The sequence below is a fragment of the Macrobrachium nipponense genome, chromosome 21 (genome assembly GCF_015104395.2).
Source record: "Macrobrachium nipponense isolate FS-2020 chromosome 21, ASM1510439v2, whole genome shotgun sequence".
NCBI classification, from domain to species: domain Eukaryota; kingdom Metazoa; phylum Arthropoda; class Malacostraca; order Decapoda; family Palaemonidae; genus Macrobrachium; species Macrobrachium nipponense.
The window spans coordinates 36034688-36052187 of NC_087212.1; the positions used below are offsets into that span (position 1 = coordinate 36034688).

The following is a 17500-nucleotide window of genomic DNA, read 5'->3' on the forward strand; positions in this document are numbered from 1 at the left end:
CCTAGAGCTGGCCCGAAGGATTAGATATTTTTACGTGGTTAGGAACCAATTGGTTACTTAGCATCGGGACCTACAGCTTACTGTGGTATCTGAACCACATTATGTCGAGAAATTAATTTCTGTTACCAGAAATAAATTCCTCTGATTCCTTGTTGGCAGAGCAGGGAATCGAACCCGGACCTTGAGGTCAGTAGTCGAGCAGGTAACCGACTCGTCCAACGAGGAACTAACAGCTTCGAGAACAAAGCTGTAAGAAAGGACCCTAACGTATGTACATAGCTTTAACTACGAAATAAAAAGGAAAGGAAAATCAGTTTTTTAAAGAAGGATAAACAACGTGATAAAAAAAATGACACAAATATGTAAAAGTATCTCGGTGAGAGAGAGCCCGAAACAACAAGATATCCAGCGCAAGTGGAGAGGTGGTCCAGCCTCCCAGTCAATTTCCGCCAGGTGACTCAGCGAGAGTCCCTGCCACGGACATTAATAAGATACTTGATGTCCCTCGTACATCTCGGGGCGTCTCTTCAGAGGCGCAGGGGCGGTTTTACAGCCTACAGAACTGACACGCCAAGCCGGGACTGTTGAAGGAAGCCGGTGAATAGATGACTAAGATTACCAAGGGAAATGAAGGTCTCTGACTGTGTTACTAATATTATGATTGCTGTTGTATTCATCAAACCTTCTATTCATGAGATATTTTGAGTGTTCTCTGTCACTTGTGCTTTTACTTATTTCCTCTGTTAATATGCGTAGAAAAATGCGCAGACCTCTTGTGTCAGTTTGAATTAGTGTGAATTTATTTATATATATTAAGTGCTTTTGTCCTGGACCATTTAGCCTAGCTCTTCTTACGATAACCTCTTACTGTTAACCTGAAATTAATGAAAATACTAAAACACTTTAGAAAGAAGCAGCAACATAAAAAAAAAAAAAAGTAAAAGGGCGGTTTCCTGAATTTGGTAAATAAATGACAAACACGAGACAAAACGTAAACGGAAAAGCAGGAATATGAAAGAGACGGATAAGCTACATGTAACGACAGTTATGCGAACCTACGCCTTAAAAGAGGTGGTCACAGGGCAGTGGAACACAAAACCAGGGAGAGAATTCCAAAGCTACAGATCTGAACAATCCAAGTAGTACGGCAGCTCTCCTCAGATTGAACCAAGGCCTATGATTGAACATAAGATCAGAAGTCTTCGGAGGTGTTACGTGGCTGCCATCATCAATCAACCCAAGATTCATCTGTTACCTAAAATAGTGTCACTGATACCTATAAAAACATTAGTGATTTGATTAAATCTATATATGGTGGGACTCGTGTCGTCTGAGTATGCTCGAAAGTGTAAATATAAATATATAAATATAATACACACAATATATATATATGTGTGTGTGTGTGTGTGTGTGCGTTTGTTTGTGTGTGTGTATGTATCTAAATTATTCTCTGCATTCACACACATGCTAAAAGTCGATGGCACACACATACACATGCACGTATAAATACAGGCTTACGTTTATAAAACACAATACACAGGATATTCACCCCACCATAATCCCACTAGAGAATATCGTACATTTCTTGTGAATAAGTCTTAAATAACATCCACCACACACTAAATTACTCAGAGCGAGTGATCGAAATTAAATGAAACCAGTTAAGGAGTGTTCAGAAGAGAGGCCTCAGTAACTCGCTCTCATAACCAGTTTGCAATTTTCTCATACTATCTCTAGGTATACGTTTCAATATATACATATACTTCCACCTCAGTAAAATAAAGCCACTACGAGAGAGAGAGAGAGAGAGAGAGAGAGAGAGAGAGAGAGAGAGAGAGTTCTGCGTACCGTGTATGTGACGAGGAGATATTTCGAGGGAGCGTGTTTGGTTAACCTCTATCCAATATGGGTTTTTTTGAAGTGTCAGTCGGAATTCCGATGCAGATTTGGCCAAAGTGCTTCAGGTTTTTTCCCCAATATTTTTAAAAATCGCTTAAACTGCTTGTCATTTTTTTATTTGTCTGTTAATGTTGTTGAGAATTTAGGTGTGTCTATTCATCACAATATTTCGGAGGTGGCGTTATTAAAAATCAATTCCAGAGATAACAATATGCAGACTATACAACCTCGGAAATTTCACAATACGCAAACTATACAATCTCTAAAACTATCATTAATACTGATAAATATACTTAGGTGTCCTACTATTACTACTACTACTAGTAGTAGTAGTAGCAGCAGTAAAAGTAGCACACCATTCTGGTATTTCCTACAGATGCTGACGTGGCAATGTTTAAGATACAGTTACGCCCTTCTTCGGTTCGTTTAGTATGGGGTCAAAGTTACGAGTGAATACACATTAGGACGATGCGCAATACTCAACGCATTGCAAGTGATTCCTTAAGTCGTCACTATATATTATATATATATATATATTATATATATATATATATATATATATATATATATATAGAGGAGAGAGAGAGAGAGAGAGAGAGAGAGAGAGAGAGAGAGAGAGAGAGAGATAAAACGTCCCTCTTTTTCTCACCCATACTTCCTAAGTTTAAAATATGAAAAAAAAGTGACCTAACATCAAAATGATATTGGCTTCCGAACATTTTACGAGATTAGACTATAAAAAAAGAAAAATATAGCTGTAAACAACTGGGCTTGTCTATTCCTAAACGAATTATCTCTCTCTCTCTCTCTCTCTCTCTCTCTCTCTCTCTCTCTCTCTCTCTCTCTCTCTCTCTGGAGGTCATCCACTTCATAAGAAACCGCATCCAAAGACAGTAATCTCTGAGGCAGAATGCTAAAAAAAAAAAAAAAAAAAAAAAAAAAAGTCTTTATCGTGGAAATTGCAAATTCCAGACAACAGGAGGCAAAAATGATAATATTATCTCGGAACAGGACTGAGAAGGCGTGGAACGACAAACCAGGATAATCCCTACCAAACAATGGAAAAATGGTGAACAAAAAATACCACTACACATTAAGGGATAATTTTCCACTAAAACTGATTGCATCCCAAAAGCAGAGAAGGAGAGAGATGCTTGCATGAGCTGGCTATTAACCACTTAATTCTTATCAGCTATACCTTTTATGATGTGAGAGAGAGAGAGAGAGAGAGAGAGAGAGAGAAATAATTCGTCACAGGAATTTATTGCATTCCAAAAGTAGAGAAGATGCTTGCATTAGCTTGACCACTTGATTCGAATAAGTTCTACCCTTTATGGAGAGAGAGAGAGAGAGAGAGAGAGAAGAGAGAGAGAGAGAGGGGGGGCCTGCACTAGCCACCCACTCCCAACCCCCCTTTTGCAACGGCTTGAAATTCATTCAACTCCGAATAAATTCCAGCAAAATGTGCCTTGTGGTCAAGCAAGTGGACGGGTTCTACTGCACGGCAAGAAACTCCCAAGAAAAAAAAAAACGGAAAAAAAACACGGTTGTGGTGGACCGGATGGTGCTGCCTTGGTATTAAATGACCTTCAAGGGTCGGGGGTAATACCTTGGAAGATACGAACGACCTCTGCACAATGGAGCTTTTGGTTGAAGGTTAGAAAAATGAGTGATCACTAAAAGGTCGTCGAGGATTAAATTATATATAAAAAAATTATTGGTATATTAACAAAACTAAATAAATGACAGCAATAAGATAAACTGTAAAACTATGATAATAAAACATCAAAATAATTACAATTCATGCGGTAATAATAATAACAAAAATAATAATTACAGTAGTATGAAACTGTCCCAAAAGAGTAATTGCAAGATGGTAAAAAAAAAACACACACACACAAGAACAATGAAAATGATTAACCAAACCTCACACATGACATACCCACCAACACTACGACGTACATCAAATCACAAAAAATGAATTACAAATAACCGAATAAGCTAAAAAGAAAAAAAAACTACTTCCTGTATTTGTCGACACTCGAAGAAACACGACCCTTCGCCCACTCTGGACTCAAGGGTCACTCTGGATTGAAAGAAGAACGGCTACTCGCCCTTGTGAGTAAAAGACCATTGTCATTACGATGCCCCACCTGAATAATGCCCTGGCCTTTATATACGGTGCATCGACATGACCACATGATCATTATTCAACACCTGCACTCTTTCTTTGTCTTCCTTCCTACGAATGACATGTCTCCATGATTATAATTGCGAATAATCACATCACCTGTATTCATTTCCTTCATTTTTCCAACGAATGTAATATCTCCAAGATACGATTATAACTGCTAATATAATTTCCTTCAGTAATTTCCCTACAAAAAATATCTCCAAGATACGCTTATAATTGCTAACAGTCAAATAAATGAAATATTAACTGAATATATGAATATATGAAGTATTATCTGAATATATGAATGCGTTTTTACGCAGCCCGAGCACACGTGTGGATACATGCACAAAAAACGACCTGTTAACAAATAAAGCAATGCATTTATACTCCCGAATCTAATTATCTGGAGCGGAACATTTTGTTGAAACTCGTGAAAGTAATTAATCCGATTTACCAGTACATTTCCCACCGTAGATTTCATTGCTACAAATAATATGAATTAAAAACGAACTGGACATATCATTTAAATTAATGGAGTACTTTAAAAGGAAATATATCACAGACTCCAAAGACCACCGTAAACAATAATACCAGAGAGATTTTATTCGAACCGTGAATAATTTTGGGTATTTCTTAGTTTTAAAATTGTTCTAAACAAAATTATTTTCTTTGGGGTTATCTAAATTACCAGTCAAAAGACAGACGAATTACTTCTCGGTACTCAGAGCAGTTACACTCCTTTTACACGAACAAAAGCAAAGACGCAGTAGAATTTCATTTGACTACCGACAGGAGAAAACTAGCCAACCATTTTCAGGAACGAACTCACAGCTAGCGTGAGAAGCAGCATGATCTAAAGCGCAAATAACTTTCCCAAGTCATATCCTTCACGTATCGAGATCAGAATGAACTTTAAAACACGTCATACTGTACTAATGACTCTTACACCAAAACACTAGAGAAGATCATGGAGAAATTTGCTCCCGAAACTCCTAACCTTACACATCTTATGAACGTTTCTTTACAAAAAATATGCTTTTTAAATGTTTAATCTTATCAGCTGATGAAAAATTCCATCGAAACAAATGTTGATTAAAAAAAAGCAAATTTATGGGTTACGCATTCCAACTGGATTTGGCATCCCCTTTTTTAAGAGTGAATAACCCAATTAAGTTAAATAAATAGACTTGATTGGCTATATAACAGAATCTGATGGTCTAATTATTGAAAATAAATGAACTAACCTTTCAAAATTTATGAAGCAAAGTGAATAAATTGTTCAATGCATTTTCACCCAGTACTTAACCTATATAGCTTCAAGCAATTCCCACATTCTATTCGTCTTGAAAAGACAGCCACCATAATTACAATAAAACACAAGTAATACTTCGTCCCTATAATACGTTAGTGATTATTATTAATATTTTTCATTCAATTCATGCCAATTTTAGGATATAGAATTTCCAAGCATCACTGAATCACTAGGGGTTTACAATTACATCTACAGTAATATGTAGGTGTCTGGCATTCAATCGAGCTGAATATAGAATTTAGGCCAAAGACCAAGCACTGGGACCTATAAGGTCATTCAGCGCTGAAACGGAAATTGACAACGGTTTGAAAGGTGTAACAGGAGGAAAACCTCAAATAAAATACAAACCATTGAGGCTAGAGGGCAGCAATTTGTTATGTTTGATGACTGGAGGCTGGATGATCAACATACCCATTTCCAGCCCTGCAGTCTCAGTAGTTATTAAGATCGGAGGACGGACAGAAAATATGTGGACACAATAAGTGCGGACGGAAAAAGTGCGGACGCACAGACAAAGCCCTCTCAATAGTTTTTGTCTACAGAAAACTAAACCTTGCAAACACTGCCTCCCGTGAAAAGTTTTTTTTTTTCTTTTGATCAAAATAAACGTAACGAGGTGGAAGTGGTTTTTCCCGCAGACGTTAAACAACTTCAGTTTTATTTCTAGAACAGGAGTTCTCTCAGGAGCCGTCGATTTTTATTAGCCCACTGATGGAATGGGATTGGAAAGTGCCTGCTTAGCGTTACTCAATTTGAAGAGGAGAGAGGATGAGGACGACTGGAAGGAAGAAGAGAGGAGGAAGAGAAGGGAGAATGAGAAGAGAAGGGAGAAGGAGATAGGGAGAATGAGCATGATGGGGGAAAAGGGACTGATGATGATGATGAAGAGGAAGGAGGAGGAGGAGGTAAGAAAGTAACAGATGAAAAAGGGAAAAGTGGGCGAGAGGGATATAAAGGGGAAGAATGAGATGTGAGATTGGAGCTGATCTAAAAGGGACCACTTGAATATACTACTACGTAAATCTACCGACGAGGAAAAGATGGCTTGAAATAAGCCTAACCAACCAAGAGGACTCAAGAATAAGAGAGAATACAATGGATCTCAACAGCAAAACCGAGGATCTGACTAGTATGAAGATAAAAAGCTTCAAAATTCATCATATACAAACAAAAAATCATGTAAAGATAATAGGAAAAGCCGGACGCCATAGGGAAGAAGAAGAAGAAGAAGAAGAAGAAGAAGAAGAAGAAAACGAGTTCAACGTCCTTAAGAAAAAAAAATCCCTCAAGGGGACGTCTTCAGTATATGGACACGCCCTCCTCCACTTTTTGGGAGCATCCACTCCCGGGATCGGTTAGGGTAATTTCAGAGTTACTACCATTTTCACTCACTCCAGTTTCTCTCTCTCTCTCTCTCTCTATGTATATATATATATATATATATATATATATATATATATATTATATGTGTGTGTGTGTGTGTGTGTGTGTGTGTGTGTGTGGAAATTTGTCAAAGTCACAATTGGTATGTTTTCTATTTAAATATTTAGGCACTAATGAGGCCATTAATATCAATTCACTTCATCTAAGGAGTAACTTACACCTAAAGGGAATTACATATAGTTCAGGGAGATGTACCTAATATATAATTCCTTTGGGGCTAAGTTACTCCCAAGATAAATGGATTCGATATTAACGGGTTACTTGAGGATATATATATATATACATATATATATATATATATATATATATATATATATATATATATATATGTGTGTGTGTGTGTGTGTGTGTGTGTGTGTGTGTGTGAAAGCAAGTGCGAAGGGCACCATAAACAATATTCGATTATTCGAAAAGAAACCATCCGTGACTCTTAACACAATATTATATATCAAAACCTAGTAAGATCAGCAATTACTGCATCACTTTGAACGCCCCCAAATCATTCTTGTATCTAAGTAACCAGAGACATTTGGCAACTCTATCTAATGACATCTGGCAACTATAGACCCATGTTCTTCGGACTAAATACTAATACCATTCATGGACTACCGAGACTTTAATTACGCGAACAAAGGATCCGAAGAACCTTTTGAAAAGGTTCATAATCAATCTGGAGGTGTTGCGTCTCTTAATAAAAGAATTGCTCAATCATCATAACCATGTTAGTTCTGAACCATATTCAACTTACATAACTTCATTTCACTAGTAATCAAAGCTGTAGGCGTGATGTTTATTTTAATAAGAATTGGGAGCTTTAACCGTTTTCAAATTGTTTTGCTTTTTGGCCATGTTTATACTTAAATGTGAAACGATCTATAAAAGGATTATAAATATAGCACTCTTCCAATTCTTATATGCCTATATATATATATATATATATGATATATATATATATATATATATATATATATAGATATATATATATATATATATATATATATATATATTATATAAACCAACGCCCATTAGGAGAGGCTATACACTCCATGCTAGGGAGCCGGTCAGGACGATTACTTCCTACGCCGCATTTTAATCAAGACGGCCATGAAACCAGTTCCAAGGAGAAAATGGTCGAGTAACCTTCGCAAAATTTAACGAGTCTTTTGGGAAAAATTAGCTATTTTCCAGTATTCCAGTGGCTGGTGCTTCTCAATGTTTCTATAGATATTCTTGAAGAAAATTAGTCCACTCCTGTCTTATATGAACAGCGTTTATCGATATTTAATGCGCGTTTAGTGCACTGTTACGTAAGCATTTCACACGTGGTGTGTATGACCAACAGTCCCTACGATATAGGAAGTGATAAAATCTGACAATAAATTACTATTTCCTTTTAATAAAAGGTGTTATAATATTAGAATAACAAACACCCTGCAGATTCAATACCATAATTTCGAGAAAATATAAGCGAAGACACTTCTCGTCATATTATTTATTTAGAAATGATGCTATAGTAGATTCACATCAACCGTTCATTTGGTGTCTAGACCAGCTCCTTTACGACGCTCCTGATTGGCTGTTGATAAGCCAGTCACAGGGCTAGAAACTCTCAGTCTCTCTCGAGAGTTCACATGGTTAGGATCTATGTTCCACCTCTCCTGAGGGATCAGTCTTTCAAGAGTATCCCTCAGGAGAGGTGGAACATAAATCCTGCCTGTGTGAACTCTCTCGAGAGACTGAGAAGTTCCAGCCCTGTGATTGGCTTATCAACAGCCAACCAGGAGCGTCGTAAGGGACTGGCCTAGACATCAAATGCACGGTTGATGTGGATCTACTTTTTTTTATATAGTATGTGTAGATATTTGGGAGCTCGGACCCCGTGCAAAAGGGAAAGACAATTATGAAATGTAGAAGACAAACATATAATTACAGACGCCAATATGCAAAAGGACATTTACATCCGGAAATTAAATTTGACACCAGACGCCCGCTCGTGATCAGAAGCATTTACCCAATAGAACAGGAAAATTAATTGGACGGTGGAAGTGAAGAAGATTCAGTGAAGCGTTCGCCTGAAATTTTCTCATTCTTTGACAGAGAGAGAGAGAGAGAGAGAGAGAGAGAGAGAGAGATAAATTATTTAACTTGGAGCATGTTACCCTGCATGGAGCCTGAGGGCATACTTATGCTGTCATATGCAAAACTAACAGAAAGCATACAACACAAAAATGACAGATTTATCCTGATGATAAGACCGAAGGTTTGTTCCGCATATGAACTACTACACCTCTTATAATGTAAGGTAGAGTACAATGAGAGAGAGAGAGCAAACTTTTTCTTTTACTGAAACCGATTAAAGAATTCCAATATGATGTCATTTCCAAAGAACAAAAACAGCTAAAAGAATTAATGAAACTTAAAAAAATTACAAATCCAACAACGTAAAAATATAGATTTCAAACTGTACTCAGTTCTTCCTTCTTATAATAATTAAAAAGCGCGTAAAAACTGCCCCAGAAATACATCATTACAAAGGCACGAAGACAAACACATACTATGAAAAGTCCAAAAATGGATTGTATTTTTTAAGTGGCTAGGAACCTATTGGTTACCTAGCAATGGGACCCACAGCTTATTGTGGGATCCGAACCACATTATATCGAGAAATTAATTTCTAACCTCCAGAAATGCATTCCTCTGTTTCTACGTTGGCAGAGCGGGGAATCGAACTCGCAACTACCGAATTGGTAGGCAAGCACGCAACCCACTCGTCCAACGAGGAACGTTAAGGCGGATTAAACGGAATGCTCAAGTACTGGGCAATAACTAGAACAAATGTTAGAATTACAGAAAAACCGCAAAAACAGAAATAAGTAGCACAGATCGTATCAATTCCGAATAACGTTAAAAAAAAAAAAAAAAAAAATGACATGCATTACTAAAGCAAATTCTCCAGCCCTAAGTCCTTTTCTTGGACTTCGCATTAACCACTCATCAGTGTGCGGTAAGGCCAGTGAATTAAATCAATAAATCAATAATTATCAAAGGATGCGGAAGGAAGAAGGGCTCGAGAACCTTGTTAGGTAATCGCCCTCAGGATATCTCGAGTTTGCTGAAGAATCGAACGGACGAGAACTGGAGGATAATAATCATTTCATCAGGCATGGAAAGGACCACACAGGAGGGCTTCGCCTGCAGTGCCATAAACCCCCGCAATTTACTGAGAAACAGAGACAGAGACAGAGAGACAACAGGTAGGTGCATGTAAGCAGTGTGTATATATATATATATATATTATATATATAGTTATATATATATATACATATATATATATATGATATATATATATATATATATATACATATGAAAAATTCACTGAAAGACTACTCCGTATGATCGTCCGATCGTTGCAAAAATGCACACTCTTTCAATGTCAAGGAGTGCTATAAACAGGTTCGTATCAGGACCTGCATTCCGTGGGGTCACTAATACGAGATCGTCGCATGCTATGTGTCTGTCAAATGATGATACATCGCACCGCTGCCTGGATTGTATCGCATCCTCGAGGCGTATACTAGTTTGATGGAGGAAGATAGCTCGGTCTTCTAAGGGAAAAAAACTGAAGCGTTTGCGTACTCTACACAGCTAACAGCTAGCTCTTGCTAGTGATTCTGAAAATTGCTTAAATTTAACGCCGTCTTCCTTGATAGAAAAGAAGCAAAGTTCCTTTCCTTAACAATGGAAACTGCAGATTTCGGTGTGCGAGAGTTGCAAATACGCTTCGTTGGGCCTAATTAAAAGAACCCAATGCTCTCCTATCAGGCAACTGCCTTCGCTTAAAGCGTTATACTCTGTACCTGCTTTTGGTTAGCAACGGACCTTTCCTGTCCCAGTTTATGACCAGCCATCTGCTGCAAAGAGGGGGTACTTTACATGCGTGGCTGAAACAACGCTACGTCAACCAGAGTAAAAATGTTGCTGGATGGTGACATCCATAGAAGGAAGGTTGCCCTCGCACTGTAGTCCCAGTAGCAACCCCGAGGAAATGCGTCGTCCGAAAGGCCAAACCGGTGCCTCTCCATTATATGCATACCTAATGACGAAGTACAGCATCTTCCTTGTACCTGCAGCACCAAAGGGACTATTTCTGGGTTGTCTGAAGAATGCTTCTTCGGTCAAGTTGGCAAACGCCCAAGTGAAAGGGGCGCTATTGCCAGAGATCTAAAGCACTGCTTTGGTGCAAGATAACGGTCAGTTCCTTCCTAATGACGTGTCTCAGTTGGGTCAAGGGGAGTGACGTTGAAACGCTACGTAAATGTTGCGAGCCAAATATGTTCAACTCTGAAGACATGTGACGAGATGTTCCAAATCAACGGAAAACCCCGAAATAAAATGAATAAGGAGAATATTGCTACTGTCTCTGACCGTAGCAATATATTAACGGAAATTTCTCCACCACATTTTGAAGATAGCAGACTTCAGTTCTCAAACTCCAACTCCAATAAAGTGGCACGATGCCAATCAAGGCTTAATACGCCCACTGTGACATTACAATAATGTTAAAGAGGCTCATTTGTTATGCGTCGACGCCGACCTTATTCAGCTTTGGGTCGCAATACTGTAATAACCTTGGGTCCACGACCTCGTTTACAAAATTCCAACCCCCACCCCACTTTTTTAACTGAGAAGGTCAGCATTTGGGAAGCACAGGGATAAGGGAATTTCTAAATATGTAAATCGAGTAAGAGAAAAAGTAATTCATATAATGAATCTCAACCTTTCTTGAGTGACTGAATGTGGTAAGGTTCTAGAACGGAAGACTAATGAAAATGAGATATACGAATACTGCAACGAATTAGAAAATCTTAAAACAAATAACGACATACAAAATTACGATAAATAGGCGAATAAATGTGCACATATACTACGAGTAAAAAGCTGAAAGAATGTAAAGGGTAGAACATAATAATTGAAGAAAAGAAACTAGCCTCCCGAATGGCAATGTACGAACAAGCATAACTCATGACACAGCACAACTGCTTGGAATAACACAGCAAGCACGGCAAAAAAACGAACAATGAAAAAGACAAAAACGAAAATGTTTTGTGATATCACAATTCAGCGCCCGAGCAGGAAGTGTTTTACAAACAGCCCCAAAACCTGTTCCCTTTCAGTAAGTGGAAAGCCGCAAACGTGATAGAATGACACATGGAAAAGGGGAAGGTCCCTCTCACAAAGGGGGAACGACCTAGGTCCTTCCTGCTTCTCCCAAGAGTAACTGTAAAGATAGAAAGCAAACCTTTTCTTGACATAAACAAGAAAGCCCAGGTTCCCGTAAGCTATGACGACCGCAAATATTGCGTCGCTTAATACCGTACTTCCCTCATTCCCATTGATATCACGGTGTTCGAAACTTAAAATTCAGGATGAAGATAAGAGTATACCAATGGAATGTTGGCATGAAGGAATATATAAAAAAAAAATCATCATCGGTATAAAAGATAATCTCATGAACAGTTAACCACTGGGAAAAAGTGGCATATTTTCTGGTCTCTCCTGAAGGTAAGCACAAGTCTCCCGTCTGGTGTCGAAACGGGGACAGGCGGTATCCAGGCCTAACTGTATTCAGCAAATTACATCGGCTCTCATTATCAGAAATCATTTTTCATTACGAAACATCATTCACCATCCTTGGAATACTCATCTCCCCTGTTAAAGTAATTTTCTAAATAATTTTGGTCATATCAAACTTGAAGATAGGACCAATATTGACTTATGAACATCCGTAGAACCAGTTTCATCATTCACTAGTATTATTATTATCATTATTATAATCACTGTTATCAGCAATATTATAGTTAATAATAGTTGCCCCAAATTTATCACTGACATTGGTCATTTTCTGATTACAATAACATTTATAATGATGAGATTATTATTATAAACCTGTCCATGGAATTATTAGTAATATTCGGTATCGGGTTGATCTATGTCCATGTCTTGGTTATCACTTGTTGTGGCCTGATTAACAATCTCTCATGATGATTATCACCATCGATGTATTCTGAATAATGTACTTATGAAATTTTTTTCTCCAAGAACTGGACTTTGTTTCATTAATCAGTCAAACTGTTATCCAAATAATTTTGCTGTACACTGATGACGGAGATTTTGGATGCCTATGGATAGAGCAGAAATACAGAACGCAGTACGAAGTGAAGATTCAACCGTGGGTTCTCGTATCCTCATTGCAATGCAAAATCAGTACCGACTGGAAATCCCTAAATGATATTATCAATGGAAGTAACGTCGCAACTCCGACGAGGCTTTAGGAATGTTAATTATGACACACGGATCAGAATACATCTAGAGGGCTCATTTACGCTGGGGATGTTACCATGCAAAACAAATCCGCAACGAAAGATTCCGAAAACGACAGTCTTCATATAAAAGGAACAACGATTGTTTGTACATCATTTACATTGTGAATTGTTCTAATATTGTGTATTGTTCTCTTCATTCTTGATTGCTGTTAAAATCGTCTGATGGATAAGCTATATCACCGAATGTTAAGTTTAAAAAAAATCGATGAGACCCATCTCATAGATAAATCACACTGAGATGAAAAATTCAATGTTTGTTTGCGACAAGTAGATTTGCGCAACCATTTAAAAAAAAATCCAAGAAAAACACGACAGTATTGTTATGTTCAAGGCGAAAAAAAAAAGCAAATTAATTAGCCCGGAAGCCCCCAGAACAAGAAAGTTTATAACCGCGTTAATCCAGGTGTACTTCATACCTTTCTGCGAACAAGTCCACAAGGGGTAAGGGGCTTGGGGAAGTTTTGGTAAGGGGGAGGGGGTGGCTTCGGTAAGGGGAGAGTTGATGATATTTCCTGGAATGCAGAGCAATTGACGGAGGTTGGGTTCCAGGATTCATCTGGAACAAACGGAGAGGGGGGTGTGCAGCCTCCGAGGAGGTAGCCTCTTTGGGGTGAGAGAGAGAGAGAGAGAGAGAGAGAGAGAGAGAGAGAGAGAGAGAGAGACTGGCGTTGGCTTCAATTCATCTCGCTCATGGTAAACACAAGCCTATTCAGAGACGAAAGGCTTTGATTATAGCAGAGATTGTAAATAATAGTTGATAATACCCTTTTTCATCTCACGGACGAGTGGAGTTACGGGATCCTCTCAAGCGCTTTAGATATCACTTGAACTACTTTTTACTTTCCAAGAGCAAAAGGGTATTAATCTCGCTATAATAATAATAATAATAATAATAATAATAATAATAATAATAATAATAATAATAATAAAATAATAATAATAATAATAATAGTGTCTAATCTTATAGGGAATATCATATTACCATGGAAGTCATACACAAATATTGCAAAATGAAAGAAAGCACCTTCCTAAACACAAGAAATCAATCACACTGTTCGAAGCTGTTGTCACCAAGCGCAAAAACCCATCTTATGAGAATAAAAACTAAACATTTCAACAACAATAGTGAGAGTGAACGATTTGCCTATAACATCTCGACCGGTTATAGATATGATAAATATTAGAGTTCTCGAAAACAACCATGAAGTGGTTTTTCCTATGCAGTCGTAATGCCGCCAGAACAGAGATACTGTACTGCAAAAAGTCAAAATACAGATGAACTTATAACCAAGGGCCCAGGCCCTGTTACTAGAAGCGTAAAATAACCCTTACTTATTAAGTGTGCAAAAGTGTAAATCGAAAAAAAATCTTGGCGGCTGTCTCCACTAAGTTCAGGACACCAGACCTTGTTCTCTCCTTCCTTAAATGACTCATACTCCTTTCTCGCAAAATCAACCTTCCATGCACCAACCTTGCCCAAAACAAGCCATTAACGGACTTCGCCGCCAAGTCTGGCCTTTGAGAACAGCGAGCTCTCTGTCATCTCAGACTTACAGCGAACTCCAGTTTCTTGCACATCAAATTTCTGGTTGTTGTTGTTGAGGATGCTGAGCTTATAATGCTATGGCAATAAATTATAAACATGGGACTCATCAAGATCAAACGATAAACGGGTCACTGTGATTCTGCCATTCTTCTCTAAGTCTGCAGAGAGCTAATTTGCGGAGAAAACTCACAGTGACGTCTATCTGAGAAAAAATTGAGGGTGGTTCCAGAGAAAACACAACGATCACTGCAACATTCACACTTTCAACCGTTAAAAGTTGGATTAACCATTATTGCTGCTTCATACATTTGCAAAGGCCAATCATTAGCAGCAAGTCGAACTACCATACAAAAACTACACCATTCACATCTATCTCCATAAACTGACGCACTTCCTAGGTATCAACACATTCTCTTTTCAATACCTCTTTTACAGCATCTATCCTACCCTTCTAGGTCTTCCTTTCTTAACTCCTAAATTATGATTTTCTTTCCCCATGATCACACCATCTCAAGACTGAAGTCCTTCAATTCACCTATGCTTACAATTTTACCACTTCTAACTTAACTCAATTCTAATCCTTGAAATTCTTTCTATGCCAAATATACTATGCAGATAGTTCTTCTCAATCTTCCATATTTCCACAAATCTTTAAAATACCCCATCAACCCAGGACGGCATTCACTTCAGACACCACCTCTCCGTCTACATTTATTATTCTGAGAACCATTAGTTCGTTACCTTTTTCCCTGCAATTATTTTCTTATTCTCCCCAAAATTCTTGCTCACCCCCCAACCCCTTTGTCCCTCTATCTATATTACTTGCCTTCTCTTTCTCTAAACATTTCTTCTTGACTACTCGATCCTTCTGTCCTTCTGCACTTGCAAGTAATATCCCACGACTTTTTTTCCCAGTTTTTCCATGAGTAATGATATACACCCAGTATTACATCTTTTGCTCCTAATCCAAGCAATATTATTAAACAAATAATCCTCGAACTAACACATTTGTACTCTCTCACCCATCCCGAGAATATTCCCGAGAATACAGTCACTATCCCTTCCCCAGCTCCACGCCTTCCTACCCCAGATACAGTGATTATTTATACCCCTTTCCTGTGGAACTGCCATTTCACCTTTGTCTCTCCGAGAGTCTATATCGAACTGTCTCTCCTTGTATAAATACGCTATAATATATATATATATATATATCATATATATATATATATATATATATATATATATATATATATATAGATATATATATATATATATATGATATATATCGTGTTATCTAGATGTATTAAATTATCCCAAACAAATTTCACTACTTTCTACTATACTACAAGCTTCTAAACCACTATACTACGAACAAAATTCCTTCCAGCTCTGCTATGTAATCCTCAAATTTAAAAAAAAGACGCCAATGGAGAAACAAGTCAGATCGCGGCCTCTCAGAATACGCCATCGCAACACGCCCCGTTTTAACCAAATCGGAGAAGATTACCAAAGCCGGTTTGTTACTACGGGTGGGGGCAATATCCTTTGTAAACACTTCCTGCAATATAGAAACACTTGTTTCCTTAAACGATGATTGCTCAAGGTGATGATCGGGACTATCGTAATTTGACACTCCACATGTCTTCGCAAAACGAATTTATTCTCATGCATCTGGGTAGGACAATGACTTCCATACATTAACCCGCACGAATGCCGATAGATAATTAATGATCGTTGTGTCGTGCCCGAGATTTGTCGTCCCATGTTGACGGATTAATGGATTAATCACTGGTCTTGTGAGTGGAACGGGTTACTAAACATTCCTGATAAAGTGGCCAAACCTAATGAATAAATCAATCCCTTTTGAGATACATCTTGATAAGGAACATGAAAGCCGTTGCAAAACTGACCTTCAGATAAGATAAGGAAAATAAAAACGGATGTCAAAATATGTTAAGAGTAGCGACGTTTGAATGACGAAAGCAAGAACGATGTTGCGATTTTGTAGTTACTGCAGAGAGGTAAAAGCAAAGAACCCGTGGTGTCATACAACACTGAAGGAAATAAAGAAGCAGGCTCTTCCGTTTAAATTTAAAACAGGACGCTGAGTATTCCAGTGCCATGAGCCAGGTTAGCCAAGGTGTTTTTGTGGGAGCAATGACCGAAACACAGCTTTCGTTTATATTGACCACAGCCCGGTTACGCAAAAACACCTGGATAAATGATTTCTAAAATACTTTAAGGACCATGCAATATGACTACATTTGTTCTAATGGCGGTTAATCAAGAACACATGCCTATAAAGCCAATTATTTTACAGAATTCATATGCAAAGAGAGAAAAAACTTTATTACTGGTTTGAGCGGACAGGCCATCGAAGTCTTATATGTATGTTTAATTAAAAATGGTCATGAAAAATATGAAAAAAGCAAAGATGACTAACTTATACTTTTCTGTTCTAGCATTTGTTTTATTTTTAATTTATTAATTTTTATTCTTTATTTTTTTGTTTTTAGATAAATAGCAATCTAACACACACACACACACACACACACACACACACACCACACACATATATAATATATTATATATACTATATATATATATATATATAATATATATTATAGATATATATATATATATTATATATATATATAATAAAACCCAAGTTAAAATAAAGTTAAATTAAACATACAAGAATCTACGACTTATCCCTAAATCGCACAAATCTGCCTTGTGCA

At 37.6% G+C, this 17500-nt stretch overlaps 1 protein-coding gene across 1 annotated transcript in view; it reads right to left on the reverse strand.

Annotated features, from left to right (window-relative positions):
- The window catches only part of LOC135197927 (mucin-2-like), a 30699-nt gene that overhangs the window by 12647 nt on the left and 552 nt on the right, over positions 1–17500 (reverse strand). The gene's annotated exons all lie outside the window — the stretch shown is intronic.